Here is a 17988-nt window from a genome sequence, read left to right as displayed (position 1 = left end):
GCCACCGGCTCTGGGGTTCTGACCACAGCCCCGAAGCCGGCATGCTCTCGCACACTGCTCCCCAGCCGCGAGTAGATGCGTCTGTCGTGACCACAACGCACATATGAGCCTTTATAGACATAGTGTTTCTTGCTTAAAGAAAATGCTGTACTTATTCAAACAACAAGATCTTTATTTACCCTTACACACCTAGTTCAGCTGCTGTGGAACTTCAGTTCATTCAGTCAAGATAGACGGGGTGGATTTATGAGGTTTACTGACAGTTTGAGAGGATCCAACAAGATTTTGTCTCAAGCTCTTTTTAATACCTTTCATTAGCTAAATATTTGTAAAGCAGACAGACAGATGTAAAGGGTGACCAATATCATTGATTTATTGAAGGAAAAAAAAAACACCATCACCAAAAAAAGGGCACTTCGGAGCGTAAGGGCAAAAAGGGCATGTGCAAGGGCATTTGAATTTTTTAATTAGTTTTATTTTAATATCGTTTTCAAATTTGCTATACAATTCAGTTTAGTTTTTATTAGTTTCATTAATATTGTTGTTAGTTTTAGTTTAGTTTTTATTTTGTGAACGCATTTTTATTTAGATTTTATATAGTTTAGTTTCAGTTTTAGTTTAAGTTTTAATTAAAGTTTAGCAGAATTAACAGATCATTTCCAGAGCGCAGGCCAAAGAAAGACTTGGGCATAAAAGGCAATAAGGCATAATTTAGCCTTAGTGATGCAAATGTCTAGCGACACAAAATTAACGCATACTGAGATTGATTAAATGGTAAAAGTATACAAATATACGCCTAAATGAATCAGGTGAAGTAGAAGATTCTGACGAAATTGTTGTGTGCACTGCATTTTATACTGCCTCTCGAGCTTGTCAGTATTCTGCAGCATGCTCTGCCACCTCTGAAGAGACTGCAGTGGGTACCCTGGCCTCTGGGAGCACAGCAGCGGACACCGCTACCTCGGGAGGTTCTGCAGCGTAAGCCGCCATCGAATCGATCCTCACGGCAGTCAAGAGAGTGAGAGAAGGCCAGTCAAGTAGTTTCAGAAACTGCTGGGTCTGATGGCAGCTGCGCCCAACGTGATACCTCTTGGCCTGCTGTACATGAGACCCCTACAGTGGTGGCTGAAGAGCGTCAGCGCCACGGGAGGGCCTGGCCCGGCCACCTCGGTCACTGTGCCCCCTCACTTCTGGTGCCGTCTCCGTAGTGGGCACCCTGATTTTAGTTGGTGAGGCAAGGTACTGCCCTGGGAAGGTCTCCCAGGCTGTTAAATACACAGATTAAAAGCTAAATGTTTTCATTTCGGTTCGTTCTTAGCAAAAAATATATAATTTTTTTGTTCAGGTTATGCAGAGCGAAATAAGAACGGTGCTGCATTTAGAAAGAATTCTTATTATTCTTGAATTTTCAAATGGCTAACACTTCGAATTATGCCTTTACTGTATGACCAAAAATGACTGAGTAGTCTATTTTATGTTTCAGCTGTTTGATCGCGCCGGCGCCTCACACGCACAGGGCCCGGTGTTGGGAGCTCAGATCCTTGTGTGGTCCCAGGGCAAACTCCTCTCGCTGAGAGCAGTGCACATTCCTGGGCATCTCAATATGGGAGCAGACATCCTGTCGAGGCAGGAGCCGAGGCCCAGGGAATGGATGCTTCACCCCAAGGTGGTGAAGCAGATATGGAGAGTTTTTGGCCAGGCTTAGGTGGACCTGTTTGCGACTTGAGAGACATCGCACTGTCCCCTCTGGTTCTCTCTGACTCATCTAGCTCCACTGGGGCTGGATGCCATGGTACAGACCTGGCCGAGGCTTCCTCTGTATGCCTTTCCCCCGATTGCTCTGCTCCTGGGAGTTCTGGAGAGAGTGCGCCAGGATGGAATCCACCTGCTTTTAGTAGCCCCGCTCTGGCCGGGCCGAGTATGGTTCTCGGACCTGATTTCCTGATCTCGTAGCTTCCGGTCTCTCAACCGAGGTTGTTGAGACCATCCTCCAATCCAGAGCTCCCTCTACAAGGAAACTGTACGCCTTGAAGTGGAAACTTTTCACTTCTTGGTGCGGAGACCGCCAGCTCAACCCAGTTAAATGCCCAGTTGGTACAGTGCTGGAGTTCCTGCAGGCCCGCTTCTCCGCAGGGTTGACCCACTCCACCCCGAAGGTCTACGTGGTGGCCATTGCAGCCTACCACGTGGTCAATCAGTGGGTAGACACCCCCTAGTTACACGTTTCCTCCGCGATGCGCTGAGGCCTCTGGTACGATCCCGCGTCCCCACGTGGGACCTGGCTGTGGTGTTAGAAGCTCTCTGTAAGCCTTCGTTCGAGCCAATTGAGGAGGTCTCTGATCGCCATCTCACTATAAAGACTAATTTCTTCTGGCGATATCTTCTCTAAAGAGAGTTTGGGGTCTGCAGGCCCTCTCAGTGGCCCCTTCTTATCTTGACTTTGGGCCCGGCATGGCCAAAGTGTTTCTGTACCCTCAAGAGGGGTACGTCCCTAAAGTCCCCTCATCGGCACCACGGTCTGTCGTACTCCAGGCCTTCTGTCCTCCTCCCTTCCGGGAGCCAGACCAGCAGAAGCTTAATTGCTTGTTTGCTATGGTCCCCCTAAGAGAGGTCTTCCAATTACTAAAAAGACCCTCAGTCGGTGGATAGTGGATGCCATATCCAGTGCTTATGAGTTCTCTGATCTCCCCTCGCCGTTAGGGGTCAAGGCTCACTAAACCAGAAGTATGGCAGCCTCCAAGGCCTTTCTAGCAGGTGACTCCATGCAGGACATCTGCGACACTGCGGGTTGGTCCATGACCATTACTTTCGCCAGGTTCTACGGCCTAGACATGCGAGCCAGTCTTCTGTTCTCTCACCCTAACTACACACACGGGGCAGGGATTTGAAAGTCTGGCGGCGTGGGCATTCTCGTTCCCAAAGCACTTCGACACAGCTCGAGTTCCTGAAGGGGAATGTCTCCAGGTTAGGTATGTAACCATTGTTCCCCGAAGGGAACGAGACGCTGCGTCTCAGTGCCATACTTCCAGCATCCCTGCCAGTGCTTGCTTCATTCCTAGAAGCTGACGCTGGTTCCACCGCACGTGCTTTTAAGCTTCCTGGTCAATGACGTCACCCGCTTATGACGTCTCACCCTTCCATTGGACTGATTACACATGTGATTCAGAGCGTGATCACGCTGAAGGCATTCCCAAAGCGCTTCGACGCAGCGTCTCGTTCCCTTCGGGGAACCATGGTTACATAAGTAACCTGGAGACTTTTTCAACTGTTCAGCATTAAACATTGTATCAACGTTGTTTCAATGTTAAAACAACAACTGACCTTATTTCAACCATATTTCAACGTTGAAGGTCGGTCATGTGCCGGCTGGGATTATTGAAGTGCAACAACAGAAACATTTTACATTAAATGTTTTAGAAAATGAGGATACACACGAACAGTGAAACATCTTTATATATACATTTTCCTAACTTCTGAGTATGTTAAACTTATAAAAATATACTTTTCTGTCATAAAAGAAAATTTTTGTCAAAAAAGTAAAAAAAACCTGTACATTTTCAGCTAAACATAAACAAATATATTTACACAAATCCTGAATTCACCATTGTAGGATGAAAAGCGTGATTTATTTGAGCATACATAATTTATCCAAAATCCTTCAGCAGTCAAAGCACAATTATATGGATCACCCCATGGAACTCCATCACCCCAAGCATTGTACTTTGCAAGTGTATCTTCTCCATTAGACCAAACCCATCATTTATGTGTCACCTTCTTTAGTCCAATCCACACTGGTCCATTGTATCCACTATATTTACCAGCCTGTTCACATCATTCATGCTGTCTACAGTAGCCAGATAAGTGAATCTCTCTCTGCAGTAACTCTGAGCCTCTGGCCACGACATTGTCCTATATGGTATTGACGAGAAAGAGCAGAACTGCTCCAGAAGAGCCCTGTTAAATTCAACATGTTAAACCATCTATATGTGAACACATCATCATAAATACGGACTACAAATGAGCACACCAACCTGACAGCAGAAGTGGCACAAACAGACTCCCCTCCATGACTGCTCACACAGATCCTCACTGCTGCATTTTAAGAAGTAATGACAACTTACCAAACAGTGTAAACTAATTTGTATTCATTTGCTTTCTCCCCAGATTCACAAAGTTGTAGTTGTAACACTACAGAAACATGGTCTTTTTTGACTTCATGCTATTTGTGGTAATCAAATTTCTTGCTAAAAGTAATTATACCATGTCCCATCATCATTTCATTTTACACATTTGAATAAAAAAAAATCAAAACATAAGAGATATTTATTTCACCACAGAAAATAAAACTGGAAACAAATATGGAAATGCATCAAACATAGGCTAACAATTCTGTAAACATAACAGACAGTGTGGTTGGCAACTGTAGACTGTACAGTCCTATTCTGTGCAATCATTCTGATTTTAGCAAAAGTTACAACCCTTGTCTGATCAGACATGATATTTCAAATGTTATTAAACATGTATAGCTAAAATGCTTTTATGGATCTGATATATCAAATTCAAATTCAAGATTTATATATGACAACACCTGTCATTTAATATCCATTAACACGATCACAAATCAAATTATGGCTAGACGTGATATTTTAATTTCTTACCTGAAAAAGTTTTTTCTTTTTTTGTCCTGTAAATCCTTTATATTTTTACACCGAGACTTTCAGCTTCTACTGATACCTGAGGAGGGTGGTGGACACGTTAAAGCACCCCTATTATGGATTTGTGAAAATTACCTTTCATGCAGTGTGTATGTACTAAACTGAGGGCCAGTTATTTAATATGTTCATACAGTTCTTTGTATATGTGTAAAATTCACTGTTGTTATTTAGTCAGGCGTCAGTCACACGCCTATTGTTAAGACCCAGAAGGTGCAAAGGACCTGGATGCCAACGCAGTTTAGTACAGTTATGATCGCCATTATTATTACTGGCGCGAGACGATCCTAACGGTGACAAGAGATCAAAGAGATCCACGTTATGAAGGAGAAAGGTCAGTGAAACTCAGTGAGGATAAGTTGCACGCAGAACGTCAACGTGATAGAATAGATGAGATCATTCATGAGCTTCAGAGGATGAAAGCGAGTTCCAAGCAATCCAGATCAACTTCGCCAGAGGGCTGATCATGCTGATGAATGCTACCAAAGTGCACCCAAGGTGTCCATCCTCACACTATTACAGCCCTACCTCCAGGCGACAGAGACCATTTGTGTCTTATCGTTCTTCATTGCCATCCAGTCAAGAGAACACTTATCGTGGTCCAAGCCCTACCATTCCTAACTTCACCAAAGAGGATACACGTGAATTCGCCAGGTTAATGTTAGCTCTTGATAATCTCCTGCCTGCTGACGCTACAGAGCGCTTTAAGTTCCAAATGTTGATGGACCACTTGAAGTTTGAGGCAGCATTGCTCATTGCTGACTGTTACAGTAACAGCAGGTACCCTTACACTCATACCATGCAGGCCCTAACAGAACTCTATGGGCAACCCAATCAGCTTGCACTTCAACGCATTGCTGTTCTGATGGATGGACCCAGCATAAGAAGTGGTGACACCAGAGCATTCAGGCTTTTTGCACTGAAGATGCGGGCCCTGGTTGGAATGCTGGATCAGTTAGGAAGTCCTGGACATACAGAACTGACTTGTGGGTCTCATGTCTCCCCCCTCCTAGCTAAACTACCTCACAATCTCCGAGCAAACTTTAAAAGGTATGTCAATCCACTCAAGACACCTATCTCTACCTTGCTTGAATTTGCAGAATGGCTGGAGTATGAGGTGAGGGTGCAAGAGGACGGTACCCAGTTCAGTATTGACTCTGGTAGAGAAAGACAGAGCTTCCGCAAAGACCAGCAAATAGTGCCTAAAGGATCACACAAATCTACTGCCATCTTCCATGGAAGTGAACAAAGTCCAGTTTCCAAGGCTGAATCGGTTCGCCGAAATACAGTTTCTGAGGTGAACTCACTAGAGAAACCAAAGAAATACTGCCACTTCTGTAATACAACTCAGCACTATCTCAATCAGTGTTCAAACTTCAAGCTGCTGACCAAAGAGCAGATCGTTACCTGGATCAGATCCAATCAGAGATGCTGGAAATGTGGGCGTGATCACCAAGCAGGTCAGTGTACTCTTAAGGCGAAATGCAAGATGTGTCAAAGGAGACATCTAGAAATTCTGCATGAGGCCAACAATGAAATGATTGCTAATGCTACCAAAGAAACAGGAGAAATCACTCAGTCTACCAGCACCACAATAGAAACTCTGTATGTCGATCGACCATCTGGCAGCAGTAGAGTGTTACTGAAATTGTGCAGAGTCATCATACGCAACGGAGACTTTACAGTGGCTACATATGCACTGCTAGATGATGGTTCAGAGCGCACAATACTTCTCTATGAGGCAGCTCAGCTACTCAACCTCCACGGTAAGCCCGAAGACCTGTCTCTTCAAACAGTGCGCCAAGACATCTGCATTATCCATGGCTTCACAGTATCATTCTCAGTGAGTCCCGCTACACAACCAGATCGCAACTTTGCAATCAAAAGAGCCTTCACAGCTGAGGAGCTTGGATTAGCTTGGATATGCTCCAAAAGAGATATCGCCATCTCAGAGGCCTACCTCTTCAGTCAATTGACCATGCGAGGCCATTACTGCTCATTGGGTCAGATTACCCACAAATGATCACCCCCATTGAGCCAGTTCGGTCTGGACCCCCCGGAGGTCCAGCAGCTGTGAAAACTCGCTTGGGATGGACACGCCAAGGTCCATCAAAGTTCCATGAACACATCTCACACAACAGTGCTTGTTCACATTTGCAAGCCTTGCACCTAATGATCTATTCAGTCAAGTTGAGCGGTTGTGGCAGATGGACATCTTGCCCTACCAAAATGAATGGCTTGTGACAAGGTCAAAGCAAGATGCAGACGCTATGCGCATGCTGGAGGAGAAAACAATGAGGGTTGAAGTTGAAGGTGTGCAAAGATATGCTACCCCCCTCCTGTGGAAAACCAGTCCTCCACCTCTAGCTGCTCCCAAGGAAGCAGTACTGCCTCATTTGCGAAGGACTGAAAATCAGCTGGCACAGAGCTTTGAGAAATCCCAAGTGTATAAGTCTGAGATGAACAAGCTGCTAGAATCAGGCTATGTGAAGAAAATTCCCAAATCCAAAGCTGTACAGACTCCAGGATGGTACATTCCACACCACATGGTCCACCACAATGGGAAAGATCAGGGTTGTATTCAATTGTTCTTTCAACTTCCAAGGGCTGAGCTTGAATGAATAGCTTCTTCCTGGGCCAACTCTGGGTGCGACCTTGCTGGGAGTACTTCTCCGTTTCTGAGAGTATGCAGTAGCCATTTGCAGCGATATAAGGGGGATGTTTCATCAGGTGCGTCTCCTACCAGAAGACCACGCATTCTTGCGATTCCTGTGGCCAAGACCTGAAACCAATCAACGCACCTGATGTCTACCAGTGGTCATTGTTACCATTTGGCACCACGTGCAGCCCGTGCTTTGCAACCTTTGCTCTTCAGAAACATGTTGCTGATCACAGCCAACCAGACAGTGAGGTACGAGTATCAGTAGATCGTTGTTTCTATGTGGACAACTGGTTGCAAAGTGTTCCCTCTCTTGAGATTGTCAGACAATTAGTGGATGACATGCGACATCTGCTGGCCGAGGGTGAATTTGAACTGCGCCATTGGGCTAGTAACACTCCCCCAACTGCTGCAACACCTGCCACAGCAAATCAGGTCAGAGAACCATGAGCATTGGTTTAGTTCAGACAGGGCCGAACCCCAGGAGTGCCCACTAGGACTCAGGTGGCAGTACAGATCCGACACCCTTGGTTATAAACATGGCGATATCATAAAAACTGAGCCCACTATGCGACACATATATAGCATCCTTTCCAGTCAGTACGATCCATGGGATTCATCACCCCATTTACCACTAGAGCTAAGATCATAGTCCAGAGGCTCTGGGACAAAAAAGGAGAATGGGATGACCCTGAACTGCCCACAGACCTCAGAAATGCATGGCTCACATGGGAAGATGAGCTTCCACAACTTTCCTGTGTCACCTAGATGCTACACTACAAAGGAAGATCCCTTGATCAGCTCAAGAAGTGTGCACACATTCTGTGATGCCTCAGAGCAAGCCTACGCTGCTGTAGCCTATCTCCGCACTGAATTACGAGTAGCTCCAAAGAAGCAGCAAACAATCCCCCGACTCAAGCTAGGCGCTGCTCTAACTAGAGCACAATTGGCAGCAGTTCTGCAAAGAGAGCTCACACTAGACATCAGCAGTTTCAGATACTGGACTGATTCTACATCCGTTCTCAACAGGCTTCAATCAGAGTCATGCCATTTTAATGTGTTTGTAGGAACTAGAGTTGCGTAGATTCAAGAGCTAACTGATTCACATTTATGGTCCCACGTGCACTCACAAGACAACCTGCTGACGATATTACTTGTGGCATGTCACTGGCTCAGCTAGCCGAACCTACCCGCTGGAAGAATGGCCCAGAATTTCTGCAGAAACCTCCATCGTCTTGGCCCAAACTGCCTTACCTAGTGCCAGCCGACACCTCAAAGGAACTACGTAAACCAGTATCCTTCCATCTTCTAATAACTCAGGGTGACCAGCATTCAGTCAATGCATCTCAATATGACAACTTTCAAGAGCTTGTAGATGCAACAGCCAGATCCCTTTATGGGGCGGCCAGTCCCACAGACACTGTCACTACTGACACATATAATTACCCCCTTCCAGGTTAAGACTCTTCCAGCCAGCCTTTTACTCCACAGGCATGGACTGCTTTGGCCTATTTATCATCAAAATTGGGCGCCGGAACGAAAAACGCTGGGGTAATTTATAAATGTTTGACCACAAGGGCAGTGTACATCGACCTTCTCTCTCAAGCCGACACAGACTCTTTCCTCATGTCTCTATGATGATTCATCGCCCGTAGGGGAAAACCTCATGAGTTGTGCTCTGATCAGGGTACCAATGGATGGCAACAAGAGAAAGACAACCTGACAGTAGGGACAGTGGTTATGATTGCTGATCCACAATTCCCCAGAGCACTCTGGACCATTGGGACTGTGAAAGCCCTCACTGGGCTATACTTGGGAACAGGAGCCCTCCGTGGTTTAAACTCGGGAACAGGAGCCTTCCGTGGGCTAAACTCTGGGACAGGAGCCCTCACAGGAGCGAGCTCTGGGGCTGGAGCCGACACAGGAGCGAGCTCTGGGGCTGGAGCCGACACAGGAGCGAGCTCTGGGGCTGGAGTCGACACAGTAGCGAAGTCTGGGGCGGCTGGCTGGCGGGATTGACTTCAGAGCGGCCGGCAAACTTGACTCAGGAGCGGCCAGTGGGCTTGTCTTTAGAATGGCCGGAGGGCTTGACTTCGGAGCGGCCGGTGGGCTTGAGTGAGCCGCGGCCGGCGGACTTGACAGTGGCGCTGCCGGCGAGCTTGACAGCAGGGCGGTCCTCATACCGCGGTGAGAAAAACTGAAAAACAAGACAATTCAAAACGAAAAGAAAAACACGGGAGAAGGGGTACCGCTTACTGTTTTGGTCCGCTGTTCTGTCACGATTCACACTGGGAGCACGGGAACGAAGGCGCGAGGAGAGGAGAAGTAAAGCAAATTCCAAAGTCTTTAATGAAAACCAAGCTAGGAACACAGGTAATCACGGAGGACACAAAATGACATGTAACAGCGGACGCTAGACACTAGGAAACACTGCGTTTAAGTAATGGAGCAAACAAAGGAACTGACAAGATGATTAATAAACACAGGTGGAAACTAATGAACTATAATGATGAACAGGAAAACCAAATATGGGCATAATCATAAACATGGAGCACGTGGGGGAGGAAAACACAACGCGAAACATGGAACAGAGTCTGACAGATGGCGAGTCATTTTTTTCATCACCATAATTGATTGTTATCTAAAATATAAATATAAGGAAAAGCCTAAAACAGGCCCGATTCTAATTTGCGTTTCATTTTAAAATTCTATAAAATTAAAAAATAAAACACAAATTATAATGGCATATATGTAAAACTTTGCCCTACAATTGTATAGCTGCTTATATTTTCTGATTTTTACATTGCTCTGTTCTGAATACCTTAAAATTTAAAGGATTTGCTGCAAGGCAATTTTGTCTGATATGTGAATTATTTATTAGCCTTAATCCATGCAGGAAATGCTTGAAAAACAGCTGTAAAAATTACTTTATTGCATTCCAGACGCTTTTAAAGAACTTTTCACTATAAAATATTATGGGTAGCTTGAATGTAAAACATTGTCATGGATTTGCGATATTCCCATTTGTAAAATAGCCTACAAATTAATTGTTGTAGGCTAACCCGATATCATGAAAGTGCGTATAGCACGGTTTTCTGCTTCTATTTGGTGTAATATTTATATGCAAAAATTGACTTTGGCATGCAAAATACTGATAAATTCATAATCAATGGCATGGCTGGTTCAGTCGACAGAAATACGGGACACAACGTAACAGTTACGTAATGTATTCGTACTTTTTGGTAATTACATGACTTACCAATAGACAACTGTAAGTACTTAAGTGAGAGGATGAGAAATAAGATGTCAAAACTTGTGGACTAAATTTAAATCAATCATGTCTAATACACTACAAATATAGAATTTAAATTCTGGACTGTTGCTGCTTTGCAGGTAATCCTGAAAGATGTGAGAAAGAACCTAATGATAACAGGAAACGACCTCCAGAAAATTCTGCAAACTCTTTGTCCATTGACAAACACTGAAACACAAGGGTATGTCTGTTTGCCCAAAACTGCCTGGATGGTCCACAATGCTTCTGGGACAATTTTCTATGGATAGTTAAGACAAAAGTTGAAGCAAAAATGCACTGTTCTTTTAGCAAATGCAAATCAACTTCAAGCCCTCATCTCAACTGTGAAGCATGGTGGATGGATCATCATGGTTTAGCGCTACTTTGATGTCTCAGGGCCTGAACACCATGCAATTATTGAAGGAACAACAAATTCTAAAGTGTATCAAGATGATTTACAGAAGAATGTCAGGACAGCAGTTCATTTTATTTGCTTTAGAGAGGTAGGGTGATGCAACAAGGCAAGGACACGAAGCACACAAGTAAATCAACTAAAATATGGCTTTAATCCCTTCATGGTACTGTTTTAAATGTAACAAATATAAAAGAAAAGAGCGCTGTATTTTTACAATTCAAATTCTGACATATAGGAATAATCTTAAAATAGGAAAAATATGCACCGTATTATTGCAGCTGAATTTCCTATACATTTTATTATCTCAATGATATCATCATTTTACTTATTAAATAAGGGGATATACTGTACATAGACATACAATATATCTCAAAATCGTCTCTGCATATACGAGATCCTAAGTACTGTTTTCTAAGTACTGTTTCCAAAAAAATCATAGTGAATTTAAACTACAGTATTAAAAGGAACATTTCATTAATGGAATGTTTAATTACATTTAATTAATGGAATTAATTAAATTTGTTAAAAGAAAAGTTGACTATAATCTTGAATGCAAATATTTCTAGCTTAAGTTAGGCTACATTCATTACTGTTGTTAATATTGTATTGTACTACTACTACTACTATTTTACATTTCCTCAAGACAATATAGTAACATTACTTGTTATTCTTTAAAACTGTATTTAAAACATTACAGATGCCATGACAGATCACATTTATTAGCTAAATTCACCACACGGTTGTTCTCCTGATGAAACACCTCTCCATCTTCCCCCTTTCTCCAGCTTATTTTGCTGTCACTTTCCAACCGCATGTTCTTCAGCTTTTCACTTATCTGGAAGACCAGCAAGAAAGAATTAAATAAAACCTGACAAATCATGTCATATATAGGCTTCATATCATATTTAACCCTAAATAACAATACAACCAGCAATAATAATGATGATGACGATACGAGTGGTGCTTGTTGGGTTTAAGGTCATTTAATGCATTATTCTTCAGCCGTTTCATTGAGTGCATATACTTGGCAAATTATGTTTGACACTGAACACTGTTTAAGGCAGATACAAACCTCATTCAGAATGGCCGTCTGTAGTGAAGGATCATTCAATGCGCATTTTCCATTACATGTCACTTTCAATCTCACAATTTGTTTTCTCTTGCCATCTAGAGAAATACATGAAGTCACACATACATCAGTGAATAAAAACATATTTTAGTTGTTTGTGATGTCTGTTGTAAGAGTTATCTACAAACCATTTGAATAATTTAATTCTGTTAACTGGAGAAACTCACCTCCATAGCAGATAAATGGCTGCTGTAGATCACAGCTGTAGTGAGCCCATCTGCCAGAGTTTTTTCTTGACATCGAAACACAGTCACTAGATCCTGAACTCTGGGATGGTTGACCTGCTCCATTTATCAGACCATTCCCAAGAGTCCAGGAACAGACCAATCCAGTAGTAATATCCAGATAAAAGAATTAGATTTATCTGGTTATTTTCTTTAGAGTTGTGGATGGTGGGCAGGTCTGTATAATGCTGTCTGCAGTAGCTCTGAGCATCACTCCAGATTTTAGCACTCTGTACTATGATATATCCAGAACTTCCTGTTGAGAGAGGCATCAGTTCTCAGCACTTCTTTGCCAGTAAGCACCACAATAATAAATTTTAAAGAATGGGGAACTCACCATAGCACACAAAATATCGATTATAGTCACATGCTCTATCAAGCCAAGCCCCGTTAACTATTTCTACACAATCTCCATCCTTATTTGGCTGTCCTGAATCCCAGTTATAGTGCTGAAGTTGTGTTTTCTCCATCAGACCAAACCCAGCGTGTCTGTTTCCCCCTCTTCAGTCCAATCCACACTGATCCACTGTATCCAGCATCCACTTTATTTACCAGCCTGTTCACATCATCCATGCTGTCTACAGTAGCCAGATCAGTGAATCTTTCTCTGCAGTAACTCTGAGCCTCTGGCCACGACATTGCTGCATTTATATAGTGGTACGGACGAGAAAGACCAGAACTGCTCCAGAAGAGCCCTGTTAAAATCAACATGTTACATCATCTATATGTAAACACATAATCATAAATACAGATTACAAATTATCACACCAACCTGACAGCAGAAGCAACACAAACAGACTCCTGTCCATGACTGCTCACACAGATCCTCACTGGTGTATTCTAAGAGATGATCAAACACATCATCCATTTTCTGTATCATAGTTTTGTAAGTAGAGTGTGCTGAATGACATAAAAGCTTAAACTGCAAACATGAGGTGGCAACATACGGTATAGGGGCTAGTAGCCTTGATTTTAGCCTTAAGTTCCTGTAGCTTAGGCAGTAGCAACTTACCAGTAGCATAGCACTAGAAACACCAAGGTCATGGGTTGGATACCCAGGAAATGTATGAACTGATAAAATGTATACTATCAAAGCAGAGTAGGTCACTTTGAATATGAATCAATGTTAATGATATAAAAAAGCGCACCACTGAGTTATTTAACTTGCAAAGGCACATTGTACATAATTCAGCTGTGATTATTAAAAATTAAAGTGAGCTCTCCAAGAGTTTTCTTATTACCTAAATAAATGACTGTTAAAACTTTCCACTTGATAATACTGCAATACTGCAGGGGAAAGCGGGCCACAACCTGAAGCTTTTTGTCTTTCTCAGATTGTGTATATCTACTTGGGGTTCAGAGTATTTATTTGTTTCACATTAATTTCACTTGTGTCTGGTACAAATATGTGGTCTTGTTTCATTAATACAGTGTATTCTTTTAAAAAGGGAAATATGATAACATGCCCCACTGTTGCAACATCTTATCTAATCAAATTAAAATATACAAGGTAATGTTTTTATTTAATCAATACAAGACAATTATTAACTTTGTCGTAATACAATTATCATCATAAAATAAAAACTAATTTTGGAATTTGACTATGCACAGTTATCTAGGTCAAAACAATGTGGGCAAGTAGATGAATAAACACATTCAGACATTCAGCAAAACTGAGCAGAACACACGACAGCAGTAAGAATAATGTAAATTTATTGAAATAATTTCTGAACATCCATGTTCTCCTTATCTACAATTTTTGCCTGTTTCTCAAAGTACCATAAAAAGAATTAATAAAAGTCAATTATTTGAATTACATTGCTAACTAAATGGAATAGCTATGTTTAATAATATCTTAAAAAGATTTTCAAATTTAAGTTTTATTTTTTTTGTCTATGTAGTGTCGATATGCCAACTAGTAAATACCCTGGGTTTCATCATACTAGCATGTGTGGGAAAAGGCTATTTAAACCTATACAGCGAGCAGTCTACAGTCTGTACAAAAAACTTGTTAAACTCACTGAACGCAAAAGTGCAACACTGCAGTATTAAATGCTGCACAGGATGATTTTTGTTGATTTACATGGAAGACATGAGGAGCTTTGATATTCAAATAGCTCATTCTCAACATGTTTTTGCATATTTTATTGCATCAACACCAGTAACAAAATGGCTAATCTCGAAGATTTTGACTCATTTTAGTAAAAAAACACAAAAATGTTTATACTTAAAACACTTAATCATCTTAAGTGTAGCTAAATATTTCATGTTCCATGTTAGTTAATGGGCACAATCAAAAACACTTTTATATCAATTCACTGTAAATTACAATCTACTAATGCCTGCAGTTGCTATGACTCCACTAATAGAAAATATCGACATGCACAAATTTATTGTTCAAGATCATTTTTAGACAATCTTCCTTTTAGGTGTTTTTTCCTTTGTGTCCATTTTACACCCCCACAATCCTCACTTAAAGCTAAACATTCTAATTTAAAATGGCAAACATGTAAAAATGACAAACAAAGGTATTTCATTCTTAATTAATCCAATAACAAATTATAAAAATGGGGGAAAAATGTGTATACAGTAGTGCAAAAATGTGGGCACATATGTTGCTTTAGTGTGCCAGAAGGAAATTTTTAGATGACCAAACATTATTTTTGTGAATACTGCAATTATTCAGTGAGATTGTTGTATGAACAAGACAACCCTAACAGATGGTGTGACCCACATAGAGATCACAAAATCAAATCTGATCGCACCATCATCAAGTCAGTCTTGGATCGAGTCATTCACACTGTGGTAGTTCTCCAAGATGCTTGAAACAACCTTTAAACTACAGTTCTGTGAAAATGTTTAGGCACGTATGAAAAACGATTGCTGTAAAGCAAAGAAGCAAGTAAATCAAATCAATATTAGGTGCAACCACACTGATAAAAATAATTTTGTGGTGAAGTAAATACTACATAAAAACAAATGTAAGTTCTACATTAAATAATTTAGTTCAGGCAAGAATTAAAAAAATTAAGTACATTTTATATTACTACTCAACTTAAGCTTGTAGAAATTAAAGTTTGAAATTATAAACATATTTTACTTGGAATTGTTTATTATGTTTACAAGGATTCATTAAAGGCAGAGTAAGTGATTTTTCAAAAACACTTTAGAAAACTGATTCGGGCCGAATCGTAAAACAAACTTATAGCCAATCAGCAATAAGGGGCGTGTCTACTCGTGATGTGGAGGAGAGCGCGTTCAGTGCATGGGATGGACATTAGCCGAGCCGAGCGACAGAAAGATAGAGATGGCGGCTAAAAAACAAAAGAGGAAAACGTCTGCGGAACGATAAGGCAAGAAGTAGGACCCGTGTAAATATCGGATCAGCTTTCCAGTGCTGGAGAGAACTCAAGGAACGGAGGCCTGCGATCGGACGCCGAGGTTGCTTTGTTTCAGCTAAAGTCTGCCTACACTGGACGCGATCGAACGACTGTTGAAAACCATTTGAAATTTGTGTCAGCACGTCATAAATAGAACCCGGCAGCAGTTTTCTGTCAGGGATTTGTTGCGCCGCGCCGCTCACGTCCGTAGACACTGTGTAACATTTGTTTTGCTTTGTTTCACAGAACTAATCGTTGCCTGGTTTGTGTACGGATATGTGGGGCGGAGCTATCAAAATAGGGGCAAGACCCTTTTGGGGTATGGGCGTGTTTGTTTTGGTGATTTCAAATATCAACATTGGCTACCAGAAATCACTTACTCTGCCTTTAAGTAAATATCAAAGTTATGATCCCGTTTTTCCCATCATGCACTGGGGTATGAATAATTAAAAAGGTTACAATTTTCACTATTTTCGAGTTGTAATGACACTGTTTTATGGTTGATTTTGTCGTTAGGTTTAGTAATTACTGTTTTGTGATATCTGGAGTTAATTTTCTACTCAAAATGACCCATTTATACTCAAACACTATCCACTGATTGTTACCGTCATTGTGTATGATGTACCAAGTATTGAGGTCTCTGTGTTCATTTGGATAATAATTCTATTGAGTGGACATATTATCTTCAAAAGTTAACAAACTTACTTGCTTACTTGTTAGCAAGTAAACCCCATGCTTTACTAGCATGGATGTTTTCAAGTGCTACATTGTTTGAGTAAATTGTATAAACTGTAACTGAGGGAAATGTGCTTGAGTATTGCATGTTTAACACAATAATTAAGTAGAAATTACTCATCAAACTCTAACTGGCCATGTTAAATTTACTTATTTCCTTTGCTAAATTTACCTAGCTTAGTTGAGTAGATTTTACTTAATTCAATACTTAAATTTTACTTAAAATTTATGTGTGCAAAAACTTGCAAAATAAAAATTAAGTAAATCTACTTACTGTTTTTTTCAGTGCACCATTTGCCTTCAAAACAGCCTTTTCTTAGACTTGTGCACAAAGACAGCTTTTGCCAGTGTCTATCTATCATTACTACAAATATGTGTGTTGAGTTTCATGAAATTCGAAGTGATTTCAGCCCTGTAGCTCATTTCCTCTTGGTTAAACTGATGATGTTATAACTCACCCCATATTTTAACACTCCCTGCTCTCTCCAGGTAATTTCACATAAACACGCCTCTAAACAGTCTAAATGGGCGGTTCTTGGCCAGAACATAATAAGATGCAATGTGGACCAGACCTTTAGCCATTTAATCTAACAAATTAGATTAATCTAATCTAGCCCTTAGCAGATTTGTTTATTAGATGTTTTGGCAAATGTGTTAATGCTTCCAGCTACAAAGCATTTTACTAGATTAAAATGTCATAGATTTCCCCACACACCAAATTACACTTCTTACATTTAAACTTCAAAACTGAGTATCAGAATGAGATAAGGACGCTCAGTCTGCACCATAACATATTATATTCTCTCAAAGCAAAAATGTAAAATGTCTAAAATAAAATTATATGCAGATTTTTTTGTTGGCAAGACAACTTTGATATTCAAAGTGCTCATTTTCATTGAAGATTGTTTTGCATGTTGTCACTGGTCAGAAGATCTTACCATAAAGGGATCATGTGGAAGATATTTTGACACTGAATGAAAACGTTCAATTCGTTTTTTATATTCACTGATTCATCTCTTGTTTTCCAAAAATTATACAAATGTGCTTTATTCTACTGTATAGATGATATGAACATGTATTAATTGTTTTTGGGATTTTGAGCTACTCCACAGCTACACTTTTCCCACAACAACTACTAACATTAACCTATTCATGTTGCCAGATCTGGTTAAATTAACAAGCTTGTTTGACAAAATAATTCACTTGTCTTGGTGTTTATTGCTTTGTTGAGCCTGTCAGACATATTTATATCAGGGTTAAGGCTAGAAGGGATACGTATGACGCTACTGGGTATGCGCACATCAATACAGCGTAATTTTTGTCACACTGTACAACAATAATTACTATTTTTTCATTATTGTAAGAGGTAGGTTTAGGGTTGGGGTAGGTGTAGACATTAATGTAATGACTTGTATCATTTATTTATTCATTATTAATTTGTA

At 41.0% G+C, this 17988-nt stretch overlaps 1 pseudogene; it reads right to left on the bottom strand.

The window, feature by feature from the left end:
• Window positions 1–11769: 11769 nt before the first annotated feature.
• On the bottom strand, window positions 11770–13263 carry LOC107572985 (L-selectin-like; annotated as a pseudogene).
• Between the last annotated feature and the right edge of the window lie 4725 nt (window positions 13264–17988).

The sequence above is a fragment of the Sinocyclocheilus grahami genome, unplaced genomic scaffold, assembly GCF_001515645.1.
Source record: "Sinocyclocheilus grahami isolate Dianchi unplaced genomic scaffold, SAMN03320097.WGS_v1.1 scaffold1844.1, whole genome shotgun sequence".
Lineage (NCBI taxonomy): Eukaryota > Metazoa > Chordata > Actinopteri > Cypriniformes > Cyprinidae > Sinocyclocheilus > Sinocyclocheilus grahami.
The sequence above is the reverse complement of the archived record's forward strand: the minus strand, read 5'-3'. Positions and strand labels throughout refer to the sequence as shown.